Raw genomic sequence first — 19474 nt, forward strand, 5'->3', positions numbered from 1 at the left:
CTTTGGGAAACGACCTAGGAATTCTACTCACAGTTATTTAATTTTAATTGTGACACAAATTAAATTGATAGTGGGAATTTCTCGGTTAAGACTGTACTGACAACACTATTTTTATTAGAAATTCTTAACCGGCATTTTTTCACCCATCACCGAGGTTATTAATTAATAACTCTAATTTAAAATTGTCAAACGAATGATTTAAAATTAAAGCATTGAGTCCTTTCAAAGAAAATTTCCTTTTGAGGTGATATTTAAAAGTCTTTTGAAAGTTTTGGAAAATGTCACTTAAAGTGGCTAAGTTTTGAAAAAGAATTAGATTATGAGCTTGAAATGATTTGAGAAATTGAGGATTTTAAAAGTGAAGACTGAAATGGACTGGTTTTGGTTTTAAAATAAGGAGATTTGAGGAAAAAGTGACTTATGACTTGAATGATGATTGACTTGATATGAATTGTTAATGAAGTGCAAAAATGATGATGAATAAATGAATATGTGGCTTTTGCACTTCTTTTATCTGAGATACGAGTTTTCCTGGGTAAAGTATCATGGCTTGCCACCACGTGTTCCAGGTTGAGACTCAATACTCTGTTGACCCTACGACGTAAGGGTGACCGGGCACTTATAAATTCCCGGGAATGGTATCCCCATTGAGTGATTTGATATATATATGAGAAAAAACTATGCATAGACTCATGGGGATGCGCATCAGGAGATAGTCGAAGGGTTTAGCAAACCGGACTTGTCGGATTGGCTTGATAGCCGATAGATGAGACTCATCAGCCATAGGACAGGCTTTCATCGTATGCATCTATGTGACATTGTTTGGGTGTGCATATTGTACTTGGTTTGCCTAAGTGAATAACTATGTTTAATTGCTAATTGCTCTACTTGATGTAACTGCTTGATTGTGCTTGAACATTTCTATTTGTGTTTCTGACTGAAAATTGGTCGGTTTGTGGTGGATTGATTGTTGATTGAGTTGTTTGAGCTTATGGCCATGATTGATTACTTGATAGGCCGAAGGCCGTGAATGGTTTGTGTTTTTGATTTAGAAAAGTATGAAAAACTAAACTAGTTCAACATAGACTTAATGAACCTATGCTTGGAACAGTTTGGTCATTCATGCTATCTAGGAATAACTTTTAAAAAGGCTTTTGGATTTATGAGAAATTAATAGCTTTCCCTTTTAGAAAGGATTTCAGATTTTGAATATTAAATCTTTGGTTTTGAAAAGAAGCATAAGGCAGTTATTAATCACTGTAATTTAAAAACGGTTTTATTTCCATATATTATTATAGCAATTCTATAACCCTATAGTGAGAACCCTTTCGAGGACGATGTTCTCACTCTCCTACAGGTTTTTTTCCCTTTTTCGGATATGCACGACGAAGCTTCAGAAGAGTTATATTTGTTTTCTATTTATTCGACATTAATTTGTATTACCTCAGTTTTTTTTTTATTTTTCCCTCGCCTTTATTTCTAGCAATTTTTGCAAGAGGGATAGGAGTTTTGATATGTAAGGTTTGTATATTGGTATGATGTATATATATATATATATATATATATATATATATATATATAATATTTGTAAGTATTGTAATCTGTATTGTAACGTATGGATGTATGTTTTGAATATTCGGTTTCAATTTTAAACAGGCTCATATTTTAGTATTAAATATCTTAAGAGTCGTCGTAATACCCGAGCTATTAGAGTGGCGCTGCCGGAAGCGTGAAATTTTGATAGTTAGGGTGTTACACGGCTTCTCTGTTTGAGCTACTGACCGTCGTCTGGCCGCCTTCGTGCTACTTGCCATTGTCTCGTCGTCGTCCTACTCTCTGTCACGCTCCATCACTGTCGAAGGTTAGTGGCACTGCTTAGAAGTCAGAACAATACATTTTTCCTTTTATGCTCCGTTCTGAATTTCTGATTTATGAATGTGAAATCATTGATAAGATTACATGGATTGTGTGTTGTTATTGAAATTATTGATAAAAAATGGCTTTGCTATGCTACTGCTACTGTTTTTAAATTTTTGTTGCTGATTTATTTGATTTGCGCCTCTGTTGTGCTGTTGGTATTTTTTATTGTGTTGATGAGAGCTCCTGTTTTTCACCGTGGTGTTGATTTATTGATTTCAGTTATAGATGATTATATGTTGAATGATTATTTGATTTTTGGCTCTGTTGTGCTGTTTCTATTTTCAACTTTGTTGATGATTTATGGATTTAAGTTATTGATGATAGTATTAATCGAAAACAATTGATGATAATAATCCATCTGTGAATAATAATTTGCATGTCAATCCTCCTATTCTGAATGATGCTGCTAATCCTAATCTTCCTAGTTCTAATGATAGTCATTCACAAGTTTCTTTTAATTTACAGAAAAAAATAGATCTAGCTTAGAAATACGATGTTTTACAAGTAATGAATGGAAAAATAGATCTAGCTTTGGTTAATGACATTTTATGTAGCGTTTTAAATTTGAAAGATATTTTAAGATTTATATTAGACTATAATTATATTTTATGATGTTAATTTATAATTTATTTATTATTTAATTCTAAAATAGTTTTTTCTGGTTGAACCACAATTGGACCGGTTAGACCAGTAAACCAGTGACTAGAGCGATTTGATGACCGGTTCGATTCTCAAAACCTTGCAAAAGAGTGGATAGAGACACAAAGACATAAACATACACAATTTTTTTTATTTTGTTTAGGAACAATATACACAACAATACACTAAATTTCTATTAATATCAAAATACCAAATTTATCCTTATCAGAAACACCACTACCACCACCACCTTCAACATTTGTAATCACCACCATCATCTACAACCATAATCAATACTACTACTATCATCATCATCATCATCTATAATTAACAAAAAATCTTGAAATAAATTTTTTAATAATAACTATTTATCTATCTCAAAGAAAGGTTGACAAAGAGAGATAGCTAGTAGTCACAGTAACAATCAACCAAAATAAAAAAAATAACGAGAACGAGAGAGATGGGTGACGGCAATAGAAGGGGAGAGGAAGGTAATGGCAGCTGTGAGTTGCTAAAAGGCGACGATAGTTTTGAAACGGAGGAAGACAAGTAGGCACGACGCACGAGTGTTCCTATGTCGCAGGGGGTGGGAACTGCGAGATGCTGGGCCGTGAGAGGTGGATGACGACGGCACTGTGAGTTTTTGGGTCACAAGGGGTGGACAATAATGGCTCTGCAACGGTACAGTAACTTGCTACTCGTGAGGGCTGGACGGCAATGGTGTTGCAAATATTTCAATGGTGGGCAAAGGATCTTGAGGAATGGCTAAGAATAGCGGTAGTGGCAGTGGCAGAGGGAGGAGTGATTGAGGAAAGGGGATAGATGCAGAAGAAGATGAAGGAGAGAAAGAGAAATAGGAAGAAACGTTATTAGGGTTCAAGATTAAAATTGAAATTTAAACGAAAAAATTAGTGTCTTGTGTCTATGTCTTAGTGTCTCAGTTTATATATGGTACACAAATTTTGTATATTTATGTTCATCTATATCTTTCCGTATCCATTAAATTTTTGTGTCTTACCAAACCAAGCGAAGGACGTGTGTCACTATGTCCATGTCTTAGGGGGACATGGACAGTAATCAAATGCTACCTGATGGCTGACTGGCTGAAGCGTCAAAAGGGATGCAAACACCTCGCATCAAGAACCCATCTAACCGGATATATTTGCGTGCGCATCATGAACTTCTGTCTCCAAGGCTCACTACAAATAAATGTTACTACTAAAAAAATAAACAAATAGATATATCATATTTTTTATTTTTATTTATGAGAAAATAGGAAAAGAAAATGGAGACCACCCACGAATTAACTTATATGCCCCATGAAACTTGCGATCACTGGTGCAGAATTTAAAGTCCACAAACTAACCGGCAAGTGTGCCGGGTCATACCAAGTAATACCTCAGGTGAGTGAGGGTCGATCCCATGAGAATTAATGGATCAAGCAACAATGGTTGAGTGATTGGCTTAGTCAGACAAACAGAAAAGAGTGTCTTGGTATTCAAAAGCATTAAACAGTAAATTCAGTAAATCAGAAAGCAAGCAGTAAACAAGTTTTGAATGATATATGGAGAAATAGTTAAAGCTTCAGAGTTATCTATTTTTTGGATTGACTTTTCTTACTAACTATTTTAATCATGCAAGATTTAATTCATGGCAAACTATAAGTGACTAAATCCTAATTCCTTAGACCTTTTTAGTCTCCTCTAAAATTCATCAACCGCCAATTCCTTGGTCACTTAATTCCAATTAGAGGGTGAAGTTCAATTCTAGTTTATATACCACAAAAACCCTAATTACCCAAATATAAGAGGATTATATGTCACGTATCTCATTAAGTCCAGATAAGTAGAAATTTAGGAGAATATGTTTTCAAGCTGTTGTTTAAGTAAAGAGCTTTTCCAAGTTATACAATAACTCAATTAAAACAAGGGTCATACTTCCGTTCCACCCAGATTCATAAAATAAAGAACGAAAATAATTCTTGAATTATAAATCAGTACATGACTTAAAATAGAAAAATAATAGTATCAATCCATACAATAGACAGAGCTCCTAACCTTAACAGTGGAGGTTTAGTTGCTCATGGTTCAGAGAAAAAAATAGGATTCGTTAAAACTGTAAATTACGGAATGAGATCGAAGAGCTTCTCCTAACCCTAATAAATGTAAAATATCATTCCTAAAAACTAATTAATATGTTTTCCTAATTTATTTTAAAAATAAAAGTTACATCAAAATTTATTTAATTGATCAGCACTGCCTTTGGAACGAATTGGGGACCACTTGATACATTAAGGTCCACGCTGAACTTGGCAAATATCAAGTTCAGCGTGGATGATACCGCGTGTTACTTATGCTTTAATTTGAATCCACGCTGAACTTGGGAAATCCCAAGTTCAACGTGGAGTGATGCGGTTGATTTCCCTTGGAGTTTTCAAGTCCACGTTGAACTTGGAAGGGGCCAAGTTCACAAGGAAAAGATTGAGAAAATGCTCATGCATAAATCACTGCTACAAACATCGGCTCATTATTTTACATATGGAAATCATTATGCTGTAACTCAATGAAATTGAGGTGTATAAAGATTTTATGCTACTATGATGTCAATGAAAATTACTATCTACATTTTGCTTTTCCACTTTATTTCTTTTTTTTTTTTTGTGTCTGAAACACACCAAACGCAAGTCGCGTTTTTCCTTTGTAACCTTTTTCTTTTTTTTGAATTTAACAAAATGCATCTTGCATTTTAGGAGTTCCTTTTCTTAATTTTTTTTGTAAAATCAAAACGCAGTTGATGCGTGAGCATCTTTCCTATCTTTTCCTAGTGAACTTGCATCTAACTTGTTGAATTTAATTAAGAATTAATTATATTTTAGCCACTATGGATGCTATTTTGAGTTTTGTGCAATTTTATTCATTTTAGGTAGCATTCGGACGAATTTGATGAAGTTTCTATAGAGAAAGAGAAGAATCCAAGTAGATGACCAGCAAATACCGACGCGAACGCATGGCTCATGCGACCGCGCGGAATGGACTGGAATCTGCACAAATGACACGAACGCGTGACCGACGCGTCCGCGTGACTCACGAAAAAGGACCATCGACGCGTGCGCGTGACCAACGCGTACGCGTGACATGTGCCATGTGCAGAAAACGTAGAAAAATGCTGGGGGCGATTTCTGGACTGTTTTGACCCAGTTCTTAGCCCAGAAATCACAGATTAGAAGCTGCAGAAGGGACAAATCAAGTGGTCCCCACCCATCAGCTGAAGACTTGTTAATTAATTCGAATTTAAATTCAAATCTTATTTTTTAGGAAAAGATATTATTTTAATTTTAATTTTAGAAATTTAATTTTTAAATTATTAGGATTAGTTATAAAAGGGATCCCAATAGGGTGGTTCCAGAAGAACGTTCCACAACATTATTCCAAACAAATTTACATTCCATATTCCATGAGCAACTAATCCTCCATTGTTAAGGTTAGGAGCTCTATCTATTGTATGGATTGATAATATTATTTTTCTATTTTAATTCATGTTTTGATTTATATTTCAATAATTGTTTTCGTTCTTTATTTTAAGAATTTGGGTGGAACGGAAGTATGACCCATGTTCTATTTGAGTTCTTGTATAACTTGGAAAAGCTTTTTACTTGAACAATAGCTTGGAAACATATTATCCTAAATTTCTAATTATTTGTATTTAACGGGATACGTGACATATAATCCCTTTATTTTTGGACAATTAGGATTCTTGTGGCATATAAACTGTAATTTGATCATCACCTTCTAATTGGAATTAATTGACCAAGGAATTGGCAGTTGATGAATTTTAGAGGAGACTAGGAAGGTCTAAGGAATTAGGGTCTAGTAACAAATAGTTTGCCATGAATTAAATCTTGCATGATTAAAATAGTTAATAAGAAAAGTCAATTCAGAAAATAGATAACTCTGAAACCTTAACTGCCTTCTCAATATTTTATTCCTCACCTATTCACCTGCCTGTCTTCAAACTCTTCTTTATTGTTTAATGCTTTTGAACTCTCAATTACTCTTTTCTGTTTGTCTAACTAATCCTATCAAACACTATTGTTGCTTAATCCATCAATCCTCGTGGGATCGACCCTTACTCATGTAAGGTATTACTTGGTACGACCCGGCAAGTGCACCAAATTTGTGCGTCCGCGTGACCAAATTTGTGCTTTTAGCACACTTCTTGCCCCAAGCCGGCACAACTCTCTGCTCAAACGCTCTTTTATGTCGAATTTGCAGATCACGCGTTCGCGTCGGTGACGCGCCCGCGTGAATGGCGAAAATCACAAACGACGCGAACGCGTGGGTACACGTTCGCGTGGGATCGTTTGTGCGAAAGGCATGAGTCCAGCGCCACTCTCGCGCAACTCTCTGTCAATTTTTATTGTTCACGCACACATGATTGACGCGTTCGCGTCAATGACGCTTGCGCGTCGTGTGCCCCCCTTTTTTTTTTCAAATAGCTTGAGGTGTTCGGTTCCTGTGATAAAATAGCTGCATGATCAGAAAATTGGTAAGAACTTAATAAAAACCAAACAAGTAAGAAAACTACTAATACGAAAAATAACTAAGGATACGAAATTATCGGGTTGCCTCCCGACAAGCGCTTCTTTAACGTCACTAGCTTGACGTCAGTTCTGCTAGTTCAGCAGATGAGTGGACCTCTGTCGATCGATCTCGCCTCCAAGGTAGTGCTTCAGCCTCTGGCCATTCATTGTAAACTTCCTGTCAGAATTCTCTTCCTGTATTTCCACATGACCGTACGGTGAAGCTCTGGTAACCACAAATGGTCCGACCACCGGGATTTCAGCTTCCCGGGAAAAAATTTGAGCCTTGAATTGTATAGAAGCACTCTCTGTCCTGGCTCAAAGACTCTGATGGCTATCTTCTTGTCATGCAATAGCTTAGTTCTCTCCTTATAGAGCTTGGCATTCTCATAGGCTGAGTATCTGAATTCATCAAGCTCATTCAACTGAAGCATTCGCTTAATTCCTGCAGCTTCTGAATTAAGGTTCAGGTACCTAATTGCCCAGTAAGCTTTATGCTCCAGTTCGACTGGCAAGTGACAGGCTTTGCCATAGACCAACTGATAAGGGGACATGCCAATAGGAGTCTTGTACGCTGTACGGTATGCCCAGAGAGCATCATCAAGCTTCCTAGACCAGTCCTTTCTTGAAATACTGACGGTCTTCTCTAAAATTCTCTTAAGTTCCCTGTTGAAAACTTCAACCTGTCCACTTGTCTGAGGGTGATAGGGGGTTACCACTTTATGACGGACTCCATATCTATGCAGAAGAGAGTCCAACTGTCTGTTACAGAAGTGACTTCCTCCATCACTAATGAGTGTCCTTGGGACACCAAACCGGCTGAAGATATATCTCTGAAGAAAGCTCATTACCACCTTGGCATCATTGGTGGGCAAAGCCACAACTTCTACCCACTTGGACACATAGTCGACTGCCACTAGAATATAGTTGTTTGAATGTGAGGGTGGGAAAGGTTCCATGAAATCAATACCCTACACATCAAACAACTCAACCTCAAGAATCCCCTGCTGTGGCATTTCATGGTTGGCAGGGAGATTCGTGGCTTTTTCACATCTGTCACAGTGCTTTACAAATGCTCTTGAGTCTCTGAAGAGAGTCGGCCAGTAAAACCCGCTCTGAAGGACCTTTGTAGCTGTCCTTTCACCACCAAAGTGGCCCCCATACTCAGAACCATGACAGTGCCAAAGAATCTGCTGTTTTTCTTCATCTGGGACACACCTCCGGATAATTCTATCTGAACACCTTTTAAAAAGGTATGGTTCCTCCCAAATGTACTACTTTGCATCAGTCAATAGCTTCTTCACTTGTTGCCTACTGTACTCACTTGGGATAAAATTCATGGCCTTATAATTTGCAATGTCTGTAAACCATGGAGCCTGCTGAATGAGGAACAATTGCTCATCCGGAAATGTCTCAATTACAGCTGTGGGTGGTTGCACTCCTGCTTCAGGTTCAATTATGGAGAGATGGTCAGCTACTTGATTTTCTGACCCTTTCCTATCTTTTATCTCAATATCAAACTCCTGAAGGAGCAACACCCATCTGATTAATCTTGGTTTAGAATCCTGCTTAGTTAGAAGGTACTTCAAAGTAGCATGGTCAGTATAAACAATAACCTTAGAACCAAGTAAATAATACCTAAACTTATCAACAACATACACAACAGCTAATAATTCCTTTTTTGTAGTTGTGTAATTCTTTTGAGCATCATTTAACACACGACTGGCATAATAAATGACATGTACAAGCTTACCATGCCTCTGTCCTAAAACAGCTCCTATAGCAAAATCACTAGCATCATACATTAATTCAAATGGTAAATCCCAGTCAGGGGGAGCTATAATGGGAGTAGAGGTAAGGTTTGCTTTCAGAGTTTTAAAAGCATGCAGACAATCAGAATCAAAGACAAAAGAAACATCAACAACCAACATGTTGCTCAATGGTTTAGCAATTTTAGAAAAATCCTTTATAAATCTTCTATAAAATCCTGCATGACCCAAGAAACTCCTGATTGCCTTAACATGGGTTGGTGGTGGTAATTTTTCAATTACCTCCCCTTTTGCTCTGTCAACCTCAATCCCCTTACTTGAAATCCGGTGTCCAAGAACAATGCCTTCTGTAACCATAAAATGACATTTTTCCCAATTTAAAACAAGGTTCGATTCTTGACACCGTTTCAAGACAAGAGATAAATGTTTAAGACAGGATTCAAAAGAATTACCAAAAACAGAAAAGTCATCCATAAATATCTCAATAAAATTTTCAACCATATCAGAAAAAATTGAAAGCATACACCTCTGAAAAGTTGCTGGAGCATTGCAAAGTCCAAATGGAATTCTCCTGTAGGAAAATACTCCAAAGGGGCATGTGAATGCTGTCTTCTCTTGATCTTGGGGGTCCACTGCAATTTGATTATATCCAGAATATCCATCTAGAACACAATAAAAAGCATGACCAGCTAACCTCTCAAGCATCTGATCAATGAAAGGCAGGGGAAAATGATCCTTCCTTGTAGTAGTGTTGAGCCTCCTGTAGTCTATGCACATTCTCCATCCTGTGACTGTTCTTGTAGGAATAAGCTCATTCTTTTCATTCTTGATCACTGTCATCCCTCCTTTCTTGGGAACTACCTGCACAGGACTTACCCAAGGACTGTCAGAAATAGGATAAATAATACCTGCTTCCGATAATTTCATTACCTCTTTTTGGACCACCTCTTTCATAGTTGGATTGAGTCTCCTTTGTGGTTGCACAACTGGTTTGGCATCATCTTCAAGGAGGATCTTGTGCATACACTTGGCTGGACTAATCCCTTTCAAGTCACTAATGGTCCACCCAAGAGCTGTTTTATGGCTCTTGAGTACTGAAACAAGCGCCTCTTCCTCTTCAGGCTTCAGGGAAGAGCTAATAATTACTGGATATGAATCATTTCCACCCAAGAACATATATTTCAGAGAAGGGGGTAAGGGTTTGAGCTCAAGCTTGGGGGCTTTCTCCTCCTTGATTGGCGTGTTTATCAGCTCCTTTTGGGGTGGTGAATCATCAACTTCAACTAATTCACACTCAGAAATAGGATCCAGAACATCATTAAGTACCTCAGTTTCCAGTACTTCTTGAACAAGTGGTTCATTAACATCTATTTTCATACACCCCTCAGAATCATTGGGGTGCTTGAGCGCTTCAAAAATATTTAGGACCACCTATTCTTCATTGACCCTCAGGGTTAATTCACCCTTTTGCACATCAATCAGAGCTCTACCTGTAGCTAAAAAGGGTCTACCAAGTATAATAGAGGGTTTTACCTCCTTTTCCATGTCTAATATAACAAAATCAACAGGAAAAATAAATGGTCCTACTTTAACAAGTAAATCTTCAACCACACCCACAGGTAATTTAATAGAAAGATCAGCAAGTTGAAGAGAAATACGAGTGGGTTTTACCTCCTCAATTTGAAACTTTTTCATTACTGAAAGTGGCATGAGGTTGATGCTAGCTCCAAGATCACATAAAGCTCTCTGAATGCCGACTTCTCCAATGGTGCAAGGAATGACAAAGCTCCCTGGGTCTGGCATCTTCTCAGGAAGGGTGTGTTGAATAATAGCACTGCATTCCTTGGTTAACACCACAGTTTCTTGCTCCTTCCAATTCCTCTTGTGGGTCAACAACTCTTTCATAAATTTAGCATAGTGAGACATTTGCTCCAGAGCCTCTGCAAAAGGAATGTTAATCTGCAGCTTCTTGAAGACATCTAAAAATTTAGAGAATTATTTTTCTTTCGACGCCTTCTGAAGCCTCTGAGGATATGGCATTTTTGGCTTGTATTCAGGGGCCTTTGGTAAGGTGGGGTAAGTGTCAAGTGAGTGAGGGAACGGGTTGTCTGCCTGCTTAGGAGGGGCGTGCTCCACTTCTTCCTTCTTCTCCTCTGGAGCTTCCTTTTCAACTAGATCTTCATTGACCTTGGTCTCAGAACCAGCCACCTTACCACTTCTCAATTGAATAGCCTTGCAATCTTCTCTTGGGTTTACCACTGTATCACCAGGGAATGTATTTGAAGACCTTTCAGGTAATTGCTTGCTCATTTGACCCATTTGTACCTCCAAGTTTCTAATGGAGGCTCTGGTTTCTTGTATGAAACTCATTATCATCTCCCATTTAGAATCTTCTTGGGATTTAGAATTTTCCTGTTGAGGTGGTTGTTGTTGCTGAGACTGAAATTGGCGGTTATTATGGTTGTTTTGTTGAAAACCACCCTGAGAACTATTGTTGAAGTTCTGAGGTCTCTGAGGTTGATCTCTCCACCCAAAATTTGAGTGATTCCTCCATCCCTGATTGTATGTCTTAGAATATTGATCATTGTTGGGATTTCTAGGACCACTCCCCATGTAATTCACCTGTTCAGAAAAGGGTTGAGCATAATCATAATTATCATTTTGCATAAAGTTACCTGTCATGTCATAGGAGGTATCTTGGGGTGGATTTTGAGTGTTGATAGCTGAGATTTGCATGCCACCCATCTGTTGAGTAAGTAGATTTATCTGCTGAGACATAAGCTTGTTCTGAGCAAGAAGAGCATTAACAGCTTCTACTTCCAACACACCTCTCTTTTGAGAGGTCTCAGAGTTTACAGGATTCCTGTTAGATGAGTAGAGATATTGGTTGCTTGCAACTAATTCAATCAGCTCAATAGTCTCCTATGGTGTCTTTTTCTTGTGCAATGAATCGCCTGCAGAAGTATCTAAGCTCATCTTGGACATCTCACCCAAGCCTTCATATAAGATATCCAGTTAGGTCCATTTGGAGAACATGTCTGGAGGGTATTGCCTAGTCAGTAGCTTGTATCTCTCCCAAGCTTCATAAAGAGTTTCACCCTCCTTCTGTCTGAAAGTCTGAAACTCCAACCTAAGCTTAGTCAGCTTCTTTGGTGGGAAAAATTTAGTGAGAAATTCAGTAACGACCTTTTCTCAAGTATTCAGACTCTCCTTTGGTTGGGAATCTAACCATAGCTTTACTTTATCCCTCAGAGAAAACGGGAAAAGCATGAGTCTGTACACCTCTGGATTCACTCCATTTGTCTTCACAGTATCACATATCTGCAGAAAATCAGATATGAACTGATTTGGATCTTCATGAGGAAGTCCATGATACTGGCAATTTTGTTGCACCAAGGTGACCAATCGTGGCTTCAACTCAAAGTTGTTTGCATTTATAGGAGGCACCACAATACTTTTTCCATAAAGATCCGCAGTAGGGGCAGAATAAGAGCCAAGCACTCTCCTCTGTTGATCATCCCCATTCGAATTTACCACATTGGCATTAGCATTATTATTTGCCATAGTAAATTCTGCAGCCTTACAAAGTCTTGCTTGTTGTAAACGTCGCCTGAAAGTTCTTTCAGGTTCAGGATCAAAGTCTAAGAGATGTTCTTTGTCTCTGTTCCTACGCATAAACAACCAGAAGACGAGAAAATATGGGACCCTCTACGTCAGAGTGTAGAGAAGTCCCTGTGAGGTAACCTGTATAAAATAATAAAATAAAAATACTAAATAAATAAATAAAAATTCAAAATTTTTTTTAAAAATAAAATAAACAGGAAAAATTAAAATAAGAATAAAATTAAATAAAGAACACCAAACTTAATTTTAGAAATTAAAAAAAATTATTAGTGCTATTTTTTTTATTTATTTATTTAAATAAATTTTTTTTATAAAGACAAAAATAAAACAAACTAATATAATAAAAAAAATAATGAAAGGAAACCAAAATTGAAAATAAAAATAAAATAAAAATGAAAATAATTAAAAAAATTAAAAATGGACGAAAGAAGGAAAAGAAAAAAAATAAAAAAAGTAAAAGAAAATCGAAAGCAAAAAGGAAGTAAAAAGAAAACAGGGGAGGGGGCACGACTTAAGGAACGAAAGATCGAAGGAAATAAAAAAAAATTTTCCGTAATCAAAATAAACAAAAATGAAAAATAAAATTAAAAATTAATAATAATAAAATAAAACTAGTTAAAAGAAAAATTATCTAATCTAAGCAATCAAACAACGAGTAGTTGCCAATTACAATCAATCCCCGACAATGGCGCCAAAAACTTGGTGCGGTATTTGTAACCCACTAACTTACCGGCAAGTGCACCGGGTCGTATCAAGTAATACCTTACGTGAGTAAGGGTCGATCCCACGAGGATTGATGGATTAAGCAACAATAGCGTTTGATAGGATTAGTTAGACAAACAGAAAAGAGTAATTGAGAGTTCAAAAGCATTAAACAATAAAGAAGAGTTTGAAGACAGGCAGGTGAATGGGTGAGGAATAAAATATTGAGAAGGCAGTTAAGGTTTCAGAGTTATCTATTTTCTGAATTGACTTTTCCTATTAACTATTTTAATCATGCAAGATTTAATTCATGGCAAACTATTTGTGACTAGACCATAATTCCTTAGACCTTCCTAGTCTCCTCTAAAATTCATCAACTGCTAATTCCTTGGTCAATTAATTTCTATTAGAGGGTGATGATCAAATTACAGTTTATATGCCACAAGAATCCTAATTGTCCAAAAATAAAGGGATTATATGTCACGTATCCCGTTAAATACAAACAATTAGAAATTCAGGATAATATGTTTTCAAGCTATTGTTCAAGTAAAGAGCTTTTCCAAGTTATACAAGAACTCAAATAGAACATGGGTCATACTTCCGTTCCACCCAAATTCATAAAATAAAGAACGGAAACAATTATTGAAATATAAATCAAAACATGAATTAAAATAGAAAAATAATATTATCAATCCATACAATAGACAGAGCTCCTAACCTTAACAATAGAGGATTAGTTGCTCATGGAATATGGAATGTAAATTTGTATGGAATAATGTTGTGGAATGTTCTTCTGGAACCACCCTATTGGGATCCCTTTTATAACTAATCCTAATAATTTAAAAATCAAATTTTTAAAATTAAAATTAAGATAATATCTTTTCCTAAAAAATAAGATTTGAATTTAAATTTGAATTAATTAACAAGTCTTCAGCTGATGGGTGGGGACCACTTGATTTGTCCCTTCTGCAGCTTCTAATCTGTGATTTCTGGGCTAAGAACTGGGTCAAAACAGCCCAGAAATCGCCCCAGCGTTTTTCTGCGTTTTCTGCACGTGGCGCATGTCACGCGTACGCGTCGGTCACGCGCACGCGTCGATGGTTCTTTTTCGCGAGTCACGCGGACGCGTCAGTCACGCGTTCGCGTCATTTGTGCAGATTCCAGTCCACGCGTTTGCGTCAGGCACGCGATCGCGTCATTGCGATTTCCTCCATTCCGCGTGGTCGCGTGAGCCATGCGTTCGCGTCGGTATTCGCTGGTCATCTACTTGGATTCTTCTCTTTCTCTACAGAAACTTCATCAAATTCATCCGAATGCTACCTAAAATGAATAAAATTACACAAAACACAAAATAACATCCATAGTGGCTAAAATATAATTAATTCTTAATTAAATTCAACAAGTTATATGCAAATTCACTAGGAAAAGATAGGAAAGATGCTCACGCATCAGCAGTTGACAATCACCTTTGCTCTTTCATATCTAGCCCACGTGGATGGGTCACCCATCGGAACAAACTTGCCTCTGTAGACCTTTGATAAACTACTATTTTATGGTTTATCTTGTGCTAATTTGAGTGGTTTTTATCAAGCCTTTACACACTTATTCATACAAAATGCATGGTTTTACAATTTCCTTCCCAATTTTGTGCTATGATTGAAAACATGCTTCGTTGCTCTTAAATTTTACTAATTTTAATCCTCTCTTATTACCATTCGATACCTTGATATGTGTGTTATGCGATTTCAGGGTTTATAGGTCAGGAATGGCTTAAAGGATGGAAAGGAAGCATGCAAAAGTGGAAGGAATACAAGAAATTGAAGGAATTGCTAAGCTATCCAGCCTAACCTCTTCATACTAAATCGATCATAACTTGAGCTACAGAGGTCCAAATGAGACGGTTCTAGTTGCGTTGGAAAGCTAACATCTGGGGCTTCGCAACGATATATAATTTTCCATAGTTTCCATGCTATTAGGCAATGCGCACGCGTACACGTGACCTGGAAAAAATTCAATCCACGCGTATGCGTGGACGACGCGTAGGCATGACAGTGCCGTGTGCTGGACGTATCAGAAATTGCTGGGGGCGATTTCTGGGCTGTTTTTGACCCAGTTCTCAGCCCAAAAAACACAGATTAGAGGCTACAAAGTGGGAGAATCAAGGAGACATTCATATACTTCTCATTATTCATAATTTTAGGTTTTTGGATGTAGTTTCTAGAGAGAGAGAGGCTCTCTCCTCTCTCTAGGTTTTAGAATTTAGGATTTCTCTTAGTTTTAGAATTACTTCTTCTCAATTCCAGGTTCAATGTTCCTTTAATTTAGTTTCTCTTCTACTTTTATTTATTCTAGTGCTTTGGTTCATCTATTTCTCTTGTTAATAACTTATTTTCCCAAGTTGGTTTATGAACCTTCCAATATTAGATTTGATTTTATATTTAATGCAATTTGAGGTATTTCAAATTTATGATTGCTTTCTTCAATTTATGTGATTAATGCTTTTAATATTTAGATTTCTCTCCTTTTGACTTTGGTTAAGTAATTGGTGACACTTGAGTTATCAAACTCCTTTGTTGATTGATAATTGGAATTTGCAGGTTGATTTGGATCCCTCTAAAGCTAGTCTTTCCTTAGGAGTTGACTAGGACTTGAGGAATCAAATTGATTAGTCCACTTGACTTTCCTTTATTTAGTAAGGATTAACTAAGTGGGAGTAATGAACAATTCTCATCACAATTGATAAGGATAACTAGGATAGGATTTCCAGTTCTCATACCTTGCTAAGAGCTTTATTAGTTATTATTTTAATTCTTGCAATTTACTTTTCCTGTTCATTATTCAAAAACTCCAAAAAGATAATCTTCCATAACCAATAATAAATCATACTTCCCTACAATTCCTTGAGAGATGACCCGAGGTCTAAATACTTCGGTTATCAATTTTATTAGGGGTTTGTTACTTGTGACAACCAAATTTTTGTACGAAAGGATTCTTTGTTGGTTTAGAACTACACTTACAACGGGAATTTATTTGTGAAATTCTTTACTAGCAAAAAATCCGTTCGTCACAATGGCGCCGTTGCCGGGGAATTGCAAACGTGTGCCTTATTATTGGTTATTGGAAATATTTGCTTTTTGCTTATTTGTTAGTTTTTATTAGTATTTGGATTTAATTGATTATTTTTGTTAGTTTTTGTTTTTATTTTCCTTAGGTACTATGAACTCTCACCCCTGTCACTATGAGTTTGGTTCTAATGTTGTTGTAGGGAATGGAAGCTTTAATGGGAACATGCATCAAGGTTGGAACAATCAAAGATGGGAGCAGCCACAAGAATTTGATCAAACCTCTTGGCAACAACCCCCTCCAATGCGCTGTAACCAACAACCATTCTATGATGCATACCAAGACAATAGTTATGGTGGACCCTTTTGTGACAATCAACCTCCACCAAATTACTATGACCAAGAGCCATTCCAAGAAGCATACCAAGATAACGGCTATGGTGAGCACTCTTTTGATTATCAACAACCACCACCATACGCCTATGAACCCCCTCCGCAACATAATTTTGATACTCACAAGCACCTTACCACCAAACACCCCCATATGACCCTAATCCTTACCCACCATACCAAGAGCCTTATGAGCCATACATAGAACCACCCTAATTCCAAAACAATTACCCATCTTCCTCTCCCAATGATGAGTTACTTCACTCTCTTGCACAAAGACAAATGACCATGGAAAACACACTTACCAGTCTAACTTCTACTATACACGCTCTCATCTCCCAGCTTGGATCATCGAACACCTCCAACAATCAACCCTCAAGCTCTAGTACACCCACTTTTCAACCCCATAATGATCTTTCCATCCCATCACAATCCTCCATGGAAGAGCACCTACATCCATCAATCCAAGAGCAACATGATCCCAAGGATACTACTGACCCGGAATAAGAGCAAAGGGATCTCATACTTCATAAGAAGCTAGAGGAGGTCCTAAAGGTGAAGGTAGTAGAGACCCTTGAGGAAAGTTGTTATGAAGGGGAAGACATCAAGGAGGAGCCGGATTTTGTACTAGTGCAAGTGGAGAAAGCCGAAATTACTACAGAAGAAGAAGTGGTCGAAGATTTGGGAAATGCAGAACCTCCATGGGAAAGTCCAGTCATAGAGCCTCCTTCCAAGGCGTTTGATGTTGATGTTGAGGAGGGTGTACAACCTCTGAGGCATATCATGGTTGAAGACTTTGTAGAGGTTGATCAAGAGATGGAGATTAAAGAAGAAGAAGCACAACCTCCCATGCCCTTGGTAAGTAATAAAGAAGAGATTGAACTGGAAGAAAGCTACCAAGAGGAAGAGGTTGAAATTGAAGAAGCTCGCAAAGAGGTGGAAGTTGTCAAGGAAGAGCTCAAGGGAATGGAGCTGGAAATCACCTTGCCAAAGTTGTTGGAGACCTCTCCCCCAAAGCCATCACCATCCATTCCTTAATTCAAGTGGGTAAATATTTCATCTCTAAGCTTAATTAGCCCACTTGAATATGCTTTGCTTGAGACGGATGAGCAACTTAGAGCTCTTTGTGGCTATAAGAGTAAGAGGGAGATGGTTATTGGTAAGAGTTGTCATGCAAAGTTCAATACGGTTGCACACCCCAAGTTGAAGTGCAAGGATTGGTATAGAGCTTGATTGAATGGGTCTCGGAAGATGTTTGGATGTCTCAGTGAGAATTTCAATTGCTCACCACCTAAGTGGAAAAATGATGATCAACAAGAAGACGGGTGCAAAAGCAAGGTTTGGGACCCTGGAATTCATTCTGATAATGAACACTCCTAGAGCTTGGTCACTTGCTTTAACTTGCTTGAAGGCTTTATGTGCCTAGTTTGGGACCCCGGAGGCCATTGGAATTGCAAATATTGGTGGAGATTCCTGGATGAGTTCAAGCATAAGCCACCATGATAGGGAGCTCACCAAATGTCCAACTTAAGGACTTTAACTAAAAGTGCTAGGTAGGAGACAACCCACCACGGTATGATCTTTCATTTTTATTCTTAGTTTTATTTTATTTTATTCTTATTAGTGTTCATTCATAATTTCTGCATAATCACCTGCATTCTGTATTTTGCATTCTACATATAAAAAAAATTTGGCATCGACGCGCAAGCGTCTACGACGTGCACACGTCGTTTGTGTATGCGCACCTGAACAGAGAGTTACGCGAGAGACGCGCGGGAGGGGTGCGTGGCGCACAAGCCACGCCACGCGTATGCATGCCTCACGCATACGCGTCCCCTGCAGAAGTTTCAACCCACATGTAAGCGTCAATGACGCATACGCGTGGGCATGAAAATCGGCGTAAAAGCGTACTGAACAGAGAGTTGTGATGGTCCAGGGCTGGTACTGTGCTAGAGGCACAACATCACCCACGCGTACGCGTCCCTGACGCGTGCGCGACCTTTCGCTTTCAGACCACCTATGCGTAAGCGTGGTCGACGCATACGCATCACATGGTTAATGCAATTTTCACGCGCACGCGTGCCTTGCGCGCGCGTCGCGTCCCATTTTTAATTTCCCTCCCCTTTCTTCTCTTCTTTCTCCTTCTCTCTCCCTCCTTTCTCCTTTTTTTCTCCATTATTCTTTCAATTATTGCATTTAATTACTTTTCTTTCTTCTAAAATTTTTCTCTTTCATTCTTAGTTATTTATGGTTTCTTTTTCATACTTTTCTTTTTCTTTGTACATTTTTTTATGTTGGTGTTGGAACTTTATTTGGGTAGTACCTTATTATACTTGAGCTTGTGGATATTATATGAAGTGATTTAACAATTGACATATTAATTTGGTTCTCATATACATTTGGATTACATTATTTTCATTCCTATTTTAACTTGCACACCCAGTGTTTGTGAAAAAGCTTTTATGGCATTTTGAATCCTATTTTATTTTACTCTTTCACTTGCATGCCTCTTTTTCACAACACTTGTGCTCCACATGTATTTGGGATTATCATTCACAATTGTAATCTTACACATGCTCTTTAATTTGGCACACTTATTACTTGATGCTTGAGTTCTGCTTCTCATGCCTAGTACTTGCATGCTTTTACCCTCTTGCATCTAGTTATTATAAATTGCCTTCTTGCTCTTAATTGATATCTTACCTACATGTTGTAGCTACCATGTATTTAAGGCATTATCTTTTCTTTGGCATTCATTATCACTTAGAATTTTCTCCCTTCCAGTCTTA

Source organism: Arachis ipaensis, chromosome B5 (genome assembly GCF_059453495.1).
Source record: "Arachis ipaensis isolate K30076 ecotype BB chromosome B5, ASM5945349v1, whole genome shotgun sequence".
Classification (NCBI taxonomy): Eukaryota; Viridiplantae; Streptophyta; class Magnoliopsida; order Fabales; family Fabaceae; genus Arachis; species Arachis ipaensis.